Genomic DNA, 13,617 nt, shown 5'->3' with positions numbered 1-13,617 from the left:
ATGTTTGTTTTTTTTCTCTCTCTCTCCCTCTCCCTTCCTCTCTGAAATATATATATATATTTCTGCAGATCCTTTAAAAGCAGAGTATCTTCAAAGATATAAAATCACACTCTAAAAAATTATCCTGGTTGGGTAAGTGACTCCCAAAGCCATCAGTGAGTGACATGGTTAGTACATGCCCAGGAAACACTGTTCATAGGTTCTGTTATATTTTCCTTTAGGTCACTCCTCTTGGAAAATATATATACATACTTTTTTTTTTCAAAGTGAGCAGGATATCAACTATGTTTAAGTTACCTCTGACATGGGACTCAGTGCTGTTAAAGCAAACCTTGGTTCATCCAGGGGTGAGGTCTGTCCGGCCAGCGGGGCTCTATGTAGCCCAAGAAATAATTTGATCTGCCAAGGCATCAATGGTAAGCTAATGAAATGTTTGACCAAGTATAGCAGGCTAATATTTAAGTTGATAATTTTGTATGTCCTACAAATGATGTTACAAATATCCAAATGGCCCTTGGCAGAAAAAAAGGTTCCCCACCCCTGACTGGCAATGACTATATTTGTTTATAATCTGTGGGAGATCATAGCTTTTGGAATGGGTGACACAATAAGTGAGAGAGTAGGAAACATTTCTTCAATATTCATAACTTTGCCATTATGGATTTACTATTCATGAATATATTCCTACTTTCAGTTTTGGGTATAGATTACAGCTGGTGAAGAAAAGAGAATTTGTAAAGGGATCATTTTCTTCTTTAACCAAGTTTAATATATCCTTTATTTACAGACCACTGAGGGAGAGGGGAGTATCAGCAACTCAGAATTATATAACAAGGAAAGGAGAAAATGGATCTGCAGAATTTGATGCTATTAGAGATGCTGGGTAAGTATCTTTACACACGTCATATATGTAAAGTCAATCTAGTAATCCACCCAGTTAAAAAAGTAGATGTCAGTATGCCTCAGACACCTGAAAGTATTTTCTTCCAGGTGGCTATTTTATTTAGATGATGGCCAGTAGCTCTGAGACTTCTTTAGCATTCCTATTTATCTTTCTCTAGGTCAGTGATTTTCAAACTTTGTAGACATAGAATCAGGTTTTGTAATGAGTTGCACAAAATTCCTAATAAATAAAAGTATGTCTATTAGTATACTAGTGGCCTGGTGCACAAAAGTCATGCACTCGGGGTGGGGGAGGGGGGTCCCCCAGCCTGGCCTGTGCCCTGTCACAGTGTGGTAGCCCCATGGTCCATCACCCCAAAGAGGTAGGCCCTGCTCACCCATCCGGGGCTCCTCAATGGATTGCCCCAAAGAGGTAGGCCAGAGCCGGGGGAGGCCTGCAGACCCCTGGGCTGGGCCGCAGTGGAGGCCTGCGGATCCTCAGCTCGGGCGCATGGAGGCCCGGCCATGACCCTGCCCCAGGCCAGGCCGCAGCGGAGGCCTGCGGACCTCCGTGCACCTGTGGACCCCTGGCCGGGCCCTCGGCGGAGGGGCCTTTCTGTGTACCTGCAGACCCCCCGGCCAGTGCAGGGGGGCGGGGACACAAGCCTCACGTCCCCGGGATGGCACAGGGGGCGGGGATGCGAGCCTCACATCCCGGGGCCCCGTGCCGGTGTTGGGGATGTGAGCCTGTCTCCGGGCCGGCGCAAGGGGCGGAGACACAGCCTGCTGATAGGTTGTTACGTGACAGTATCCCAACCAATTTGCATATTATCCTATTATTAGATAGATTTACATGTACAAATATAAACAATTCCAAATTTATAACATATACTTGTGAAACTAATCAATAAGTGGTCAAGATAATGCATGGTCAGTTGCAATGTGTTAAATGTTCATATGATATATTTGAATGTGCAAACTTTCTTTTTAATTGAAGTTTTAAAATAGTCTGAAATAAAGTGAAATGGGAGATTTGAGTCCTTTATGGAACCTATCAACAACCCTGAGGAATAAACACGGTTGGAAAGGCACAGTTTATTTCACTTCAAGTTTCAGTGAAGCAGTGGGTGGCACTAGTTTAACTTGTTTGCTAAAAATTGTCTTTCTGAAAGGGAAGGTAGGAGAGGGTGGTGGTAAGGAGGAGAGATCAACCAAAGGACTTGTATGCATGCATATAAGCCTAACCAATGGACACAGACACCAGGGGGGTAAAGGCATGAGAGGGGGTAGGAAGGATATGGAGGGATAAGGACACATATGTAATACCCTAATCAATAAAGAAAATTTTTTTAAAAATATATTAGGCAAAAGAACTAAAAAATAAAATTGTCTTTCTGCAGTTCTTTTAAAAGCAGAGTATCTTCAAAGATATAAAATCACACTCTAAAAAATTATCCTGGTTGGGTAAGTGACTCCCAAAGCCATCAGTGAGTGACATGGTTAGTACATGCCCAGGAAACACTGTTCATTGGTTCTGTTATATTTTCCTTTAGGTCACTCCTCTTGGAAATTTGCCAACATAGAGATGACTGTTTCCAATTTTCCATTGCTGTAATTCTGTTAAATGTCAACTTACAAGGGAGTTTATTTGATATCCTATATGAACAAGTCCTCATATCGTAGTCCTCCCTTATCTGTGGTTTTGCTTTCTGTGGATTTAGTTACCACCAGTCAACCACAGTCCAAAATTTGTAAATGGAAAATTGCAGAAATAAACAATAAGTTTTAAATCACACTCTTCTGAGTAATGTGATGAAATTTCTAAATGTCCTGCCTGGGACATGAATCACCCCTTTGTCCAGCATCTCCATGTTGCAGATGCTCCCTGTCCATTAGTCACATAGTAGCTTTCTTGGTTATCACCTCGACTGTCCTGGTATCTCAATGCTTGTGTTCAGGTCACCCTTATTTTACTTAATGATGGACCCAAAGTGCAAGAGTAGTGATGCTACCAGTTTAGATATGCCAATGAGAAGCTGTAAAGTGCTTCCTTTAAGTGAAAAGGTAAAAGTTCTCAACTTAATAAGAAAAGAAAACAACCTTATGCTGATGTTGTTAAGATCTATGGTAAGAATGAATCTTCTATCCATGAAATAAGGAAAGATATTTGGAAAGAGAGAGACCACATTTATATAACTTTTATGACAGTATATTGTTATAACAGTTCTATTTTTTAATTGTTATCTCTTATTGTGCCTTATTTATAACCTTTATCATAGGTCTGTATGTATTATACATATATGGTTTGGTACTATCTGTGGCTTCCCCCATGGATAAGGGGGGACTACTGTACCTATGTTTACATAGGAAATTAGAACTCTGGGTGGTGTGTGTAGGTTGGTGTGTAAAGAGGTATTTGGACAACTGTTGATAAAATAAAAAAACAAAACATTAATGACCTAATATGGAAAGATTTGGACCTTTTTTTTTTTTGGCAAATATATAGACAACTAAGTGCTTGAAATACTTTCACTCTGTGATTTTTTTTTTCCAAAAGGTGGCTGGTAATTTAAAAACTTAATTAATAGTCCTGGCCTGTGTGGCTCAGTTGGTTGGAGCATCAACCTAGGCACCAAAGAGTGGAGGGTTCAATTCCTGATCAGGGCACATACCCAGGTTGCAGGTTCAATCCCTGGTCGGAGCATGTGCAGGAGGCAACCTATAGATGTTTCTCTGTCACATTGATCTCTCACTCTCTCTCTCTCTCTAAGATCAATTTAAAATATCACTATATAAAAACTTAATGAAATGCAACAAAATAAACATGATTTAGGACTGACTTAAGTATTCAGACCCTTGGGTTAAAGTTCAAATTAGTCCTGTAACCTTGATAAGCAATGTAATTTCTCAGAAACCCCCTTTTTTGCATAAAAATTTATTTAACAATCTGGGTCTTAATAGAACTCAACTGGAATATTCTCAAAGATACTGATTCTTGGAAGAATCAAAACAAATCAGAATTTCTGGAGCTGAAGCCAGATTTTGATATCTGACTTGTTTTTTTCTCTAGGGGTTCTGACATACAGACTAGGTTGAGAACCATTGATTTAGTTAGAATCTAATTAGCCACTCAGAGCTTCTTCTCCATTAAGTCTTTTCTAATATCCTGGCTCAGTGTTCCTCAAACTTTAGTCTGTATTTTAGTCACCAGGGGGCGGAGGGCGCTTATTACAATGCAGGTGTTGGGCCCCATCCCCAGTTTCTGATTCAGGAGAAAAGGGGTGGAACACACAATGCGCATTTCTTACAAGTTCCCAGGTTCCTCCAGTTCTAGGGATTGCACTTTGGCATTATTGCTCTAGCCCTTAGTCAACTCAGGCCTCCTCCATGAGGTATAAGTGGGCACACATACTTTCTATTAAGAAAATTAGAAGCTTTCAGTTTGCAAGCAAGCTTTGAGATAATCTCCTAAACACTTCATTTTACAACTGAAATTTTGAAACTTAGAAAAAAACTTAGAAGTAAGTTTTCATAATCTTAGATTACACAGACTTCTTAGATGTAACACCAAGAGCACAAGAGAAAAAAGAATAAAATAGATTACCTGAACTTCATCAAAATAAAACTTTAAAATGTTAAAAAAAAAAAAGAAAGAAAACATTTATGCTTCACAGAAAGTCAAGACAACTTTCAAGAAAGTAAAAGAATTGCCCATAAACTGGGGCAAAAATGTTTACAAATCATTTATCTGATCAGGGAATTATATCCAGACTCCATAAAGAACTTATACAATTCATTTATTAAAGGATACATAATCAAATATTAAAAAATACAAAGGATTTGAATGGGCATTTACCCAAAGAAGCTATATAAATCGTCAATAAGCATATGAATTGTTACTCAACATCATTAGTTATTACAGAAATGCAACTCAAAACAACAATAAGATATCACTTCACATCCACTAGGGCAGTGGTCGGCAAACCGCGGCTCGCGAGCCACATGCGGCTCTTTGGCCCCTTGAGTGTGGCTCTTCCACAAAATACCACGTGCGGGTGCACACATACAGTGCGATTGAAACTTCGTGGCCCATGCGCAGAAGTCGGTTTTCGGCCTGGGCGAGTCTATTTTGAAGAAGTGGTTCTAACGCCGAGCCACACTCAAGGGGCCAAAGAGCCGCATGTGGCTCGTGAGCCACGGTTTGCCGACCACTGCACTAGGGTATCTATAATCAAATAGTTCGGTAAGTGTTGGCAAGGATGTGTAGAAATTAGAACCCTCATACTTTGCTTGTTAGGGATGCAAACTGGTGCAGCTTTGGAAAATAATTTGACAGCTTAGGTTAATAATAGAGTAACTATATGCTACAGCATTTCCACTCCTGATGAATAAATCCATAAAAATGGTATATCCATAAAATAGAATAGTATTCAGTAATAAAAAGCAATAAAGCAATGATACATGCTACAACACAGATGAACCTTGAAAGCATTATGTTAAATGGAAGAAGCCAGTCACAAGAGAACACATTTTGTATGATTCCATATAAATAAAATATTTAGAATAGGCAAATACATAAAGACAGGAAGTATATTAGTATTGTCTCAGAGATGGGGGGTTGGGAGGAATGGGGGAGGGGAGGGGGAGGAACTGCTAAAGTGAGGCTTCTTTTGGGGTATGAAAATGTTCTAAAATTGATTGTGTGATGCCTCCACAACTCTGTGAATACATGAGAAGTCATGTAATAGTATGCTTTAAATGGACGAATTGTGTGGCATGTGAATTAAATACTCATATGCCTATATGAATAAAAAAAAACTGCTTTAAAAACAAACTTGAGCAAAGAAGAAAAAAACTATACAACTCTATTAAACAAAAGCATGCCAAAGAGAGCTGTTTGTGTTGGGGAAAAAAGAAATACCTATTAAGCAAATCCTGGAATGGCAGTGTCTTCAGACTGGAATATACTTGACCCAGCTTCTGGTTAGCTGTGAATGACTGACAAGCTTGCTAGGACCAATAATGATAAAGATTTGCTTTCTAAACAACACCATATCAGGTAGCCTGGAATTGGAATAAAAACTCCTGAAGCAACTTATTGTGTAGAGAAGAAAATAAATACATACATGGTAATAATCCAAATAGACTTGATCTGGCTCTCATCCCTGGGGCATCAAGCATCGTCTGTGAACTTTCTAGAAATGCAAATTCCTGGGCTCCACCTTAGACCTACTGAATCAGAAACTCTGGGAAGGGAGACCAGCAATCTGAGTGTTAACTAGCCCTCCTCATGACTCGATAAGTGCAGGATTTGAAAATTACTGATCATTAAGGGGTTGAGAAGGAAAATAGTCAACTGATACCTGGAGAATATTTTCAAATCGCCTATCTCCAAACCATAGGCATTCTGAAATGTCCCTTTTATACACACCCACACACATACCACATAAAGGCAGAAATTCTAAAACAAATCACTTTTCCCATCTGAAGGAATCCACATTCATATTTTGTTTGCTTGCATGTTTGTTTTTCACCACTGCTCTCTTCTGAGAGACCCAGTATCTTTGCCCAGCACATTTTGCCATCCCTAAGACCTTCTATAAGTGCCTTGATCTGAGAACTACACAGAAAATGTTTGCTGAACAAGAGAGCGAGGATGGACCTCAAGTTAAATATCTTTTCTCACCTTTAGGAAACAGCAAAAATAAGCAGATGCAATTTGTTATACTAGTGTTGTTGACAAGATTACCATGAGGGCTACAGGCAAAGATAGCAGCAAAGAGCTTACTTCGTCTGCCAACTGCTCTGTGTCTTAAGGGAACATGTTGACTCACTGAATGCCTGAACTAAGCCATTTTGCAGAATAAATGAATCTTGCCTCTGATCTTAGCACATGATGACTATGTCTTGGACTGTGTTCTCTGTGTCAGACACTATTTGTCACATGATTATAGCACTAGCTCCTTTCCTCTCTTTCTCTTTCTATTTTTCTAGGGCTAAGAGGAAGATTCTGTCACCTACCACTAATATTTAAATCTTTCACTAATTCTCACAATCCAACCTACAAGAGGGTTATGGACCTCACTAATTTTTTAGGTTTCAGTAATAATTTCTTATGCTTGGGGAATTCTATCATAATGATAAGATGATATTTGTTTGTCTATTAGTTCACTTTTATCAGCCCAGAGATCTGGAAATGTATGTCCATAACACATGCTAAATCAATTGGAAAAGGCAATCATGTTCAACACATTTGCTTTGTTCTCTAAATCTGGTGGCCCATTTTAACAAGGAACACATTATGTAGATAATTTATATCTGAAATCCCATTACTTCCGCTTCCCTCCTTAGATCTTTCTGGTCTGTCTAATGTCCTCAGTGGAAATACTTTGGGTCCTCAACTTTATCCTAGTTCCTTGCTTTCTTCTGAACACATTTAACATATTCCAGGGATATATTTTATTGCCCTCTGGTCCAAGAGCCCTGTAAAACCAAAGGACTAAAAGAACCATAAGGACACATATGTGATACCTTAATCAATAAAGAAAAAAAATCTATATATATAAAAGCCTAAGCGACCATTAGGACTGAATGACCAGAACGACCGGCGCCGACGCAGCATCGGCATCTGGCATTGTTCCTTCCACACCCAGCCTGGTGACTGTTGTCTCTTCTCCTGACTCCACCAGCGCCTTCAGGGCCCAGGCTGCGACGGGGAACCAGGGTAGTGGCGGCGGGCGCGGCTCCTTTCCCAGGAGGACCGAGGGCCGGCTGCCCCCTCTTTGGGGGCCAGTGGCCAACCTCCCACAGTCCCTCCCCCCAGTGCATCCCCCAGGCTGGAAGGCCCCAATCAGCCTGGCCCAGATCAGCCCTGATAGCTGGCCAGACCTAGGGACCCACCCATGCACGAATTCATTCACCAGGCCTCTAGTATTCAATAAGTATTAAGTCTCTCCTTTTATTTTCCCCCAACTAAATACATCATTAGTAGATGTATTTAAGGCTTAGGGTATTAAACATGATTATATTTTAAGGAAACAAATAGTGACATATGACTAAACTTCTAGGGGAAGAATATATTTTTAACAATATAGTTCTTAGGAAAATAATTCATTTCCCTTTTCTTGCCTCTCTTAAGTTTCTCAAAAAGCATAACTAACTGCTAAAGACGTGATCTCTATTTATAATCAATCGCTGTTAGCTGATTAAAACTTCTCAATATTACTAAATGTGTGTTTCTTCTATCTAAGAAATTACTGAATCTCCTGGACATCTTTGGAAACGATATTTTGCATTTTATGTCATTAGTATAAAAACTGAATACTTTTGCTATAGGTCTGAATGCTATTGAAACTGCAGATTATTTTTTAAATCTCTATAACCCAAAGATTTGATTCTTCATAAGCTTGTGTATTCTCTGGATTTTGACCAATTATGAGCTGAAATGTCTTTCACTATTAAGTCTCAAGGCCAGAACTTTTCTCAGAATGTCTGCTGGGCTGCATTTACATACTTTGTACAGCCAATCAAGGTAAATGAAATCATGAGGACATGATGCCATTGTCAGAGCTAATGACCCTCAACATTTCCAGCTAACACACCTTGACATTTATTTGATTGAAGTAAATATAATATTAAAGAACAATTAAGAATCTATTTCTCTGGTTCCTAGAGCAGCAACTATGCACTATGTTAAAAAAATGAAACTGCAGTTCTCAGATGTTATGAAAACTACTGACTTGTTTTTCCACAAATTATTCTCCTATTCTACTATATTTTGCCCCACATTTAAATTAGCAAGGTAATTTGCAACTTAAAACTCTGTCACTTTTTGTGTAAATGCCTGATTGGAGAAACTTCTACTTCTGAATCACCAGCTTCTGTAAAATCACAGAGAATCGTGTGGAGCAAGCCTGGGGCTGTCATTTCTAGCTTGTATTGGCCTTTTCCTCTGTAACCACAACAGATAGAACTTGTTGATTTTTAGGATCCCAAAAAGGAATGAAAGTCACAGAGCAATAAATACTGTTTACTTGGTTCAACTTTCATTTGTCAAACTTTGAAAAGGTCACCTCATGTCCTAAGAGTCAAAGTTTAATTTTTCCTTTCAAATCTATGGGCCCAGCAGATCAATTTTCTCAGTGAAGTGTGTGTGTGTGTGTGTGTGTGTGTGTGTGTGTGTGAGAGAGAGAGAGAGAGAGAGAGAGAGAGAGAGAGAGAGAGATCAGATCCTTTAAAAATAACATCCAAATAATTTCAAGTTGGGCACAACACTAATATTTGTGGTTAAAATAAAAACAGAGGAATAGTCAGTTCTTAGTAGCCATTTCTAATTATCACACAAGTCCTCTGTTTTCCTTCCGTCTTCCTTCAAAGAGGAGTTGTATGCAAGAGAAAGCAGGAGGCATAAAATCATTTACCTGAAAGGAAAGCTTGTGTGTTATGAAAAGGCACAATTTTCATTGCAAGGAAGGAAGAAAGGGGGGGTGCAGGGGTGGGGAGGGAAGGAGGAAGAAAAAATCAAAAGAGAAAAAAAGAGACTAGAAAAGAAAGGCCGAATCATTTTGTTCTGTTTGTATTCTGTTGGATTTTTCACTGTCAGAACTGACAAGCCCTGTGCAACATTTAACATAACCCTCTTCTTAAACTGTTGGGCTTGTATTGATGAAATTAATGCTCTGCAATCAATCCTTTGAATGTAGATGGATTTCTAGTGCCCAGTTCAGCAGATCCATTAAGAAGAAAGTTAAGGTCTTGTAAACTGCACCTATCAGCTTCTTTTTACTTAGTGGCTGAAAGATGACAAATTTTCTTTTATTTCTGGCATTGACAAGATTATTCAAATTATAAATGAAGAAATATAATTTTAATTTGAACTAAATGCTGATGTTTTGTCTACAAGGCAGTTCCAAAGTGGCAGTGTTAATGGGCATTCTGTTTCCTAATCTGATCAAGAAATGGCTCTTTGAATCTCTCCAGAGATCCTGTAACATTTTATACCTGCTTCATCATCATTCATCAATATTCATAGACACATGTATAATTTTCAAGACACCGAACAGAGCTCTGTTGGTGCTGCAGGGGGGAAATAAAACAGCCTCTGTGAGGGCACTATGATGAAGGAAGTAAAGTGTGCCCTTCAAGACCATCTACTCCTGCCCCACCTCTGCCCTGATTAGGGTCCTTCCCCTTGTGTGCAGTGTCTCCCCGCTGTCCACTGCTACCCAGAGCCCACCAGAAGTCCTGATGCCTGCTGCTTCCCTTCCTCTCTATTCCCCAGACACCTTGCTACAATGCTGAAGTGACTGTAGGTCTCTAATTTGTATGCATATGTTAATGGTTTATAAGAGTTTTGTGTGTTCCTCTGCCAGGCAACATGCTTACATACTTGCGTTTTGGAGCCTTACACTAAAGAAGAAACCTAACATTCTCACGATGGTATTTGCTGATTTTAACCGAGCTCAAGGCCAATTCACAGACCATCTCATATCCAGACACTTGCAGGAAGAGCAACTTCATTCTACCTCCTATTTCCTGAAATATGAAAAATGAATAACCGGCTCCTCAGAATGGTTCTGCACTGGTGATTCCACCCTGAGCAGCAGGTGATGGCCTCTGGACAGACACGCCAGCCCTGGGGACACCACTGGCAGAAGTCTAGATGTATTTGTCACTCTGACAGCACTGCCATGTGAGTGCCCCTCGGTCACCGCATCCGATGAAAGGTACATATGTTCCAGCCCAAAGAAAAGCACCTTCAGTAGTTATTGATGGCAGGGGAGGAGGAGTCAGAGGGCTGTGCACTCTTCAAGTACCCTAAACTAAAACTTGTACGAGCTAATAGAAATATCTCCAGTGGGCCATTGCCATTGCCCTGATCCCTCCACACTTTGCAAACTTCCTAACACCATCCCCTTTACCCTCATTCTCGATCATCTTAACAGCAGCATCTGAGTAGCACCCATTTTAAAGATATATAAGATATTTGTCCTTTGTCACACACAAGCTTTGAGACTAAAGAATAAGGCACTGGCAGGCCTGATTAATTTTCAAAGGAAGAATCGGAAACTACTTGGGAAGTTTTTCTTCTTTCCAAGTCCCCTAGCATCAGGTATTCATTGTATAGATCTGTTTGCTGGCACCATTTTGTGCCACAGACACCGTTCTGCTGATATTTTTTTCCTTCCCAAATAACTTGGAACCATCTGGCATGCAGTAAACAGGCTTATGCATTAACTGACTCTGCTCAGGAAACCTAGCAGTTAGTAATTAATTTTATCCCTGAATAATGCAGTGGAAGTGATAATCAACGGGACAGAAATGGACAGCATTGGAAAAGAGCTGAGAAAACATTGCATGTCTACAGATGTAGAGATTCCTATGCATTCACTGAGATCAGAAATCAAATCCATGTCAGATTATCATGTAGTTTATGGATCCTAGTTGGTTGCATAAGTGGCAACCTACTGATCATAAATTCCACACCATCTTCCCTTAATGACCTTAATGGGTTGCTATCATTTCACTGTGCTATCATTCAAAAAAAGCCCATCTGGTATTCATAAATACATGCAGAGGAGGGTGGACCTTGACATTTATAAATGCAATTGGAGAATATCTTCAGTTCAGGTAGCTTCAGGAGCTTCTCTGTTAAAAAAGTTTTCTTTCAGTGAGATTCCATAATTTCTTCAATAAATGCACCAATCCCCAAATAAAAAATAGTTATAACAATAAATTTTTGTTTACATTTGGTGGGAAAAAAATAATGCCCAGCATCAGGGACTGGTTAAGTCTATCACGGTTGTCTGACATGATGAATTAGAATTTTAAAATATATTTACTTAAATTCAAAGATGATGAAAATAGTTAAGTGACAAAAGGATGGCACAAACTACATATGTACCAGAATCTCTACCATCTAACAAAACTACATAGACCTATTGGCAAGTGAATTTCACTCTCTTGGTCTCACTTTCTTCTTCTCTATAATAAGTGTCCTGGCTTGAGTTCCTCCAGGAACCTGATCAAGGGTTTGAGTATAATAGTTTATCAAGCAATGACTCCAGAAGCACAGTAAATAGGAAGTGAGATACAGAAAAGAAACAAGAAGTTAAGCAATAAGTTCACCCTTTGGAAAACTGGAGATGAATCCTTTTGAAGAGAAATCAGCTGGAAAGTGCACATCACGTTGGAGCTTTCTACTTGGGAGTGGGGAAAGAGTGGTAAAGAGAAAAAAATAGAAATAAAAGTAAAAATCTAAACCTTCTAGAGACCCTTTGAGATGACTGCTTATCAAAATTGTCCACCAGCATATTTATTCATTAACACTTCTGGCTTATTGTTTGCCAGTTGCTCCATTTGAACCAAACATGCTTTCACCACCAGAGTACAGAGAGTTGCAGGAATCCATCTGAGTATGGGAGAAACCATCTAAGGTGGACCAAGGAGATACAAGCAGGGTACCAAGAGCATCTGCTGGAAGGTAGTTGGATTAGATGACCTCTCCTGCCTTGAACCCCTGAAAACTTGTTTAGCAGATAGGGATGTTACTGAATGATCTTGTACTGCAGCTTTAGAATTTTATACAATAAGCTTTAAAAGCCAAAAAAAAAAAAAAGCCTGGCCAGTGTGGCTAAGTGGTTTAGTGTCAGCCTAGGAACCAAGAGGTCACCGGTTAGATTCTGGTCAGGGCATATGCCTGGGTTGCAGGCTCAATCCCCAGGGGAAGCCGATTGATGATGTTTCTCTCTCATCAATGTTTCTGTTTCTCTATTCCTTTCCGTTTCTCTCTAAAAATCAATAAAAGCATATATTTTTTAAAGTATAAAAATAAGTAGGTGATAGGAAGCTGGTAAAATTGCTGTCTCTGTTTGGATTCCCCAGAACTGACCCTTTGTCAGAGATCAAGTGCAAGTTGTTTTGCTAAGAGGATATTAACAATAACAACAACAACAAAAAATCATAGAGTTACACGAAAATGAGATATGGAATATATCCAATAAAGAGTGTGCTATCAATTAGTTACAAGTTATAAACTAGCCCTTGATCCCACAGGTAAATTCTGAAAGACAGTGTAGGTTATGCCCCAGAGATATTCTCTATGACAGCTGAGGAACCTAAATGTTTACCCACCACCTCCCATCAGTTATTTGTGAAAAACTACTTCAAGTGGGGCATTAACTCCCCAGTACTTCTGGCCTACACCATGGGTGGCATAATAGGCTTGTGTGGTCGAAGAGTATCCTTGGGCAAGGAGAACTGGTGCATGGTGTGGGAAGTCAGCCAGATTGCATGGCAATGGTTAGGACAATGGACAGAGTGGTAACACTGAGAGCATCTACTGTAGAGGAAGATCCTCTCTCATCGATGTTTCTCTCTACCCCTCTCCCTCGCTCCAAAAAAGTAAATTATTTAAATCTTACTTTTATACAAGAATGAAAGCAAAAAAAAAAAAACAACAACAACAAGCTCCTTCTTAAAATCTAATTTAACCCTACATTCATGACTATATCTGTATAATATCAGAATATTTCAACTCTCAAATCATGTGGTGATTGGTTGCTTAAGTGATAATTATTTTTATATGCCCATCTAAAATAACCATGCTGTATTTCAACAAAGAAAAGAAAATGGTAAGATTGAACAGATGACATAAATAGCTCACTCATGTTAATTTCTAGCTTCTTGAAGTGTTCTTACCTTGTTGCTTCTGGACCTCTCCCGATAACATAGAAT

At 39.4% G+C, this 13,617-nt stretch overlaps 1 long non-coding RNA gene across 1 annotated transcript in view; it reads left to right on the top strand.

Annotated features, from left to right (window-relative positions):
• Positions 1 to 799: 799 nt before the first annotated feature.
• Positions 800 to 13,617, top strand: part of LOC307104639 — a 199,056-nt gene continuing 186,238 nt past the window's right edge. Inside the window, exon 1 of the long non-coding RNA XR_013813918.1 lies at positions 800 to 883. This is a non-coding gene — a long non-coding RNA (uncharacterized lncRNA). The remainder of the gene's footprint in view (positions 884 to 13,617) is intronic.

This window comes from Cnephaeus nilssonii (assembly GCF_951640355.1).
Source record: "Cnephaeus nilssonii genome assembly, chromosome: 8".
Taxonomy (NCBI): Eukaryota; Metazoa; Chordata; class Mammalia; order Chiroptera; family Vespertilionidae; genus Cnephaeus; species Cnephaeus nilssonii.
Note: the sequence above shows the minus strand (reverse complement) of the source record. Positions and strands in the feature narration are given on the sequence as shown.